Genomic DNA, 5175 nt, shown 5'->3' with positions numbered 1-5175 from the left:
CACACACACACACATCCACCTCCTCACTTTTCTCCAGACTCTCATCCAGCACCAGACTCCCCAGGCCTGTCCCTTTCGTTGTCCAGGCAACGCATCACATTCAGTCCACTGAGCATCTAACTTGTTTGTTTCTGATTCACAATTGAAGGGGAAAGGGTGGCAAGAAAGGGAAGGAGAGAGGGGGAGAAACGGGTGAGAGAGAAAACAGAGGAAAGGAGGGTGGCGCGCAAACGAAGCTGCTTCGCCAGAACAGCCACAAAGTTCTAAGGAACCAGGCAGAAAGCCAGGTCTGCTCCTTTGAAACGGGATCCGTTCAGAAATGAGCACAACTGTCAAATTGCTATAATTGGCTCCTTCTTAAATGAATGTGTGACAGCTGCTGATGGTTTCTTCCGGGGTGGGGTGGATGTGATAAAGAATCTTTTCTCTCTCTCTCTCTCTTTCTTTTTTCTTTTGGGACATCATTTGAGTAGCAAACACCCAACGGACCGAGCTGTTCATATATCAGCCTCATTTGTAGGGAAACAGTGTAATATTTGTAATTAAAAGCAAGTCAGATAATCATCATAGGGAATTATCGCACAGCTGCCAAAGATAAAAGTGCATGTCTAGACTTTAAATAACGATGCTGTTTGCTATTGCCGAGTCTTCAAAGCAACTCCCACATCAGGCAAATAAGTATCTGCCCTTATCTGATAGTATTTATTTCAGTTCAAAATATTTACATCACAAATAGGTTTAGCTGCGAAACACAGCGTGATGGAGGTTCTTTTTTCAAAGGTAGTTGGTAAAACAAATGGATTGTGTCTGCAAGGTTAAACCAATCAGCAGTTAAGTGCAGTGGAAGAGAGATTTTCAATCATGGGGTAAACACAGAAGCACAATTCCCTCCATCCCAGCTGTGAGCTCAAGCATACACACATGTAGGTAAACAGATACATAACCCACATCAGACGCTATCAATCCAGCTGTATGAATCATAGCCAGGTGGCATGGGGACCCACTGATGGGGTCCCTGCTGAGCTTTAGAGCCCCATGTATCCCTCTGTTTGCTCCTGATAACACTGCTGGAATTGTTCCTCAGCCACCCTTCATATTAATCAAAAGCCCTGGGACAATACAATTGTTCAGAGCTGGTCCACATACTGTTGCTTTCAGGGCCGCTGGCCTCATAAAAACATCCTGAATCCCACTACCGGCAAATAATGTACATCATCGGTGGCTGCAGCACCAAAGTCCTGCTCCCAAATGAGCCAGTGGCAACTGCCAGTGCATGACTGAGGATTTTTAATATCTTCCTTTCCGCTCTGGTTGTCACTGCCATCGCACTGCAGCTTCTTCAGGTTGAGATTTGAGAAGTTTTTACACCTTGTGTCCACCACTCTTTTTAAAGACGTGTGCATTATTTCTACCAGAATGACTTCAAATGTTTCCTTTTGGGATGTGCTTTGAGGTGAATCTTTTCATGTGCAATGGTGATCAACTATACATGTGTTGATAATGGACTGGGAAATTGTAAATTACAAGAGAAACCTTACTTTACCCCTGCAGATCTTTAGGAACTTGAGCACATTAAATTCACATTTCACTGATGTATTACAATCGTTACCACTTCCAATGGAAAAGCAGGCTCTATTGAAAACACATTATACCAGGCAGTCAGGAAATGCAGCAATTCATCACTTTAGGTTTCTTTTTCTTCCCATTTTAAAGCTCTGGCCCTTTAAGGAACACCCCTGTAATTGGCCTCACATCATTTCTGAGTGAATCTGACAGGGTGTCAACATTAACGCGTTCCCTGTCGCATCCGGTGTGATTTCCCTCATTGAATGTATATTGCAGGCCTTATTTTTTTCTTTTTCTTTTTACAACCAAGCAAGGATTACTGTATGTGCAGAACGCTTGATTCATGTACACCCCGCAGGTAGCCTCTTTACCCTTTAAAGTTTTGGGCAAATGAAAGAATAAACCATAATGACAGTGTGCCAGTGGGAGCTGGGAGCTGAAAGTGAACACCTGTCACTGTCAGCAGTCCGCAGCTCTCTGCCACCGACTGGCTGATTCACAGAAGGTCACCTTGTGTCTGTAGGACCTGAGCAGAGGACTGGCAGCTGATAATTCAGCACTGGACTATACTCCCACTGAGGATAGAGAGGGGGAACACTTATCATAACTGACCCCTATCTGCTGTCAACTGGAGATTCATTTCTCATCTTTTGAAGCTCGTATCACTCCCTCTGTCCTCTGTTTCCCCTCCTCTGTCTGCCTGACTCCCTCTGCCTCTCTCTCACATTTGCTACCTCAGGAACTTTTGGTCTGTTTTTTTACACTTCATTTCTAGCAAAGGAGTCTTTTTGGCAGCAGTTTGTGCTTTACTTTCTTCCTTCATCTCTGTCCTCTTCTCTGTTTCTCAGTTTTTTTTTAATTACTCTTGCCAGTTTCTCTCCAAAGGCACACACTTTTCTTGTTTTGATCTCTACCATTTCTTCTGCTCATGACTCACTTCCCGTCTCTGAACGATAACTTTCCATTTGTCTGTTTTTATACGACTTTACCTCTTTTGTCTGTCCGCCTCACTTGTAGAAATGTTGATGTCACCTGATTGGGAGCCTTTGCTTCCTCTCTGTCTCTTTATCTGTCTGCCTGCCTGATACACACACTTCCCACACACATACACAGAAACACACTCTCCTCACCCTGCACACCATCAGCCCTTGAGCTGCAATAGCGGTACTCATGGGAACTGACATGGAGAGAGGCGGTGGTCATTCAATCCAACGCGGGAGATGAGCAGATCAAAAAGAAACATTTTCCTCTGATCCAGTTTCTTCCCATCAGTGGATGCCATTCTGCTGTGGATATGACATCCAAAAGACGAGCTCAGATTTTTTTATTTACTTTGCATAAATCGCTGCAGCTCGGGAAATGAAGTTCAAGTCTATTTATTTTTCTCTGCAAAGAGACATCCCCTGATTTTTAATCTGTTCCTCATAACTAGAGGCAGTGTAGAATCGATTTTACCTCAGGTGTCAAAACTGTGATGACATACGGGAATTCATTAAAATCACAAGCAAAATCCCCCAAACTACAGGCCATAAGCCCGGTGAGGCTTAGCGTATGTTGACGTTTGCATTATCAAAGTCACACTCTAACAGCTTACAAGTGCTTCCAGGGGCCATCACAAAATGTCTGCCTGCCTGTTCCTACGACACGGCTCAGTGGGTTTACAGGAAATCTGTGATCCGAATCTCTCCATCAACTCAATGAACCTCTCAAGGGCATCCCCTAGTGCAAGGGCCCACACACACATACACACATGCACAGAAAACCACACATGGGCATTCAGACACAATGTGCGCATGGGGCAGATTAAATTGTGTAAATATTTAATGAGGTAGGACTTTAAATTTGAAGAAACTATACCCTCATTACACCGCTGAATGAATCATATAAGGTTCCATGTCATTTGTTAGCATGTGTTAACACCCTAACTGGCAATGCAGTTTGTGTTTGGCATGACTGTTCTTCTTGGCATATTAATGTTCCTGAAACTTGGTGATGATTTTCTTTCTGTTGAGCTCATCTCATATTGCTCTGAAAGAATGCTGAGTGCACTCAAAGCTATATATAGCTACGTACATAAGCTATATTACAGACTCTGTTTCCATTATGTTTTTTATTTTGTCTGTTCCTTGTAGGTAGGTAAAATCTATTTTATACTGTCTATGGGTAAAATCTATAACACACCTACACACTGAAGAAGGCACACATTGTAATGCCGGTAACGGTTGTTTTGAGTGCTGACGCTGCAATGGGTGAAAATGTCTCTTATTCATTCTTCCTCTCAAACTGCTTATTCTATTTACAGGTCGACTGTGAGTGTATCTTTGCATGCATTGCAAGCAAGATTCTTTGTGTTTACCCTGCTACGGGTAAACAGATGCGCATTCAAAAACTAAATCAACGCAGGGGGAGCAAAGAACAGAAACGGTGGTGACTGAGAATTGAACTCTGTACTAACTACTGACGTACACCACACGTCACCCACTGGGATATTTAAAGATTATGTTAATGTCTTCTGGCTATCTGCAACCCCAGTGACCTCCACTGCCAGATAATCCAACATTGTTCAGAACTTTTTTTGCCGAACACTTGCACAAAGTTTTTGTTTCTATTGACTGATGTGTCACTGTCACTCGGCCTGTCTGAAAGTCAGTGAAAAGTGGCAGCTGTCTCTGAAGTGCCGTCTCGCTCAGTTTTAATAAATCATCCCCAGTCACTCTATTCTCCACTCTCTCCCTCTCTGTCCCCCTGCCTCTCAAGCTTCGTCCCTTTCACTACTTATCTAAGCCTGCTGCCTCTGCCTCCTCGCCACTCTCTATCTCTGTTTTGCCATTCTCTTCTCTTTCCCTCCCTTTACTCTCCCCTTTCTGCTTGTCTGTCTTTATCACTCCCAGCTGCCAATCTCTTCGTCCCTCTCCTACCATCTTCAACTCCCCCACTTTAATACTCAGCTTCCTCTTCCCTGTCTTTCACTTGCTCTCTCTCTCTCCGGTCTCTCTTTAGAAGCTCTTATCATTTCTAAGTTGCTCAAAAAGAGCCACGTCCTCTGTCATCTCCTCTGGGAGTGCTGGTACATTGAGCCTGTTCTAAAAGCTCAGGGTCCTTGGATGGAGTCAGGTGCTGTGGGTGCTTCATTTTTGCAGTGATGGCAGAAGTACGGTATAATTAATGGAGAAGGACTTCTCTCACACACTCTGTGCCCTTTCTTCAGTATGCCAGTATTTCTCTCTTCTTATTGCTCCTAGTCTGTCCTCCTTTGGCCACCTCGCCCTTTAGAATAGCCACCAATACACAAAACGCATTATGACCTTGTGAGTGTGAATGGATATACAGCCACAGGAATACACTGAGGAATTGATTATGCTGCCACATACTCCATCTCGTAAATGACCCCGATGTATATTGGCAATCCTTCATCACAGAGAGCAAGGCTGACTTTATGAGGCCTTGGTGTCCACTCTTTGTCTTTGACTACATTTAATATGCTGTTATTGATTATGAGCATCAAGCCACACTATCGTTTATTCCTTTGTCTATACCTGCACTTCAGCATTAATGACTGCACATAAATACTTCTGCATTAGCCGCGAACTGTGAGATGTGACTTGTGAT

This window comes from Morone saxatilis, unplaced genomic scaffold (genome assembly GCF_004916995.1).
Source record: "Morone saxatilis isolate NCDOM2014 unplaced genomic scaffold, NCSU_SB_2.0 Contig9, whole genome shotgun sequence".
NCBI lineage: Eukaryota > Metazoa > Chordata > Actinopteri > Moronidae > Morone > Morone saxatilis.
Note: the sequence above shows the minus strand (reverse complement) of the source record.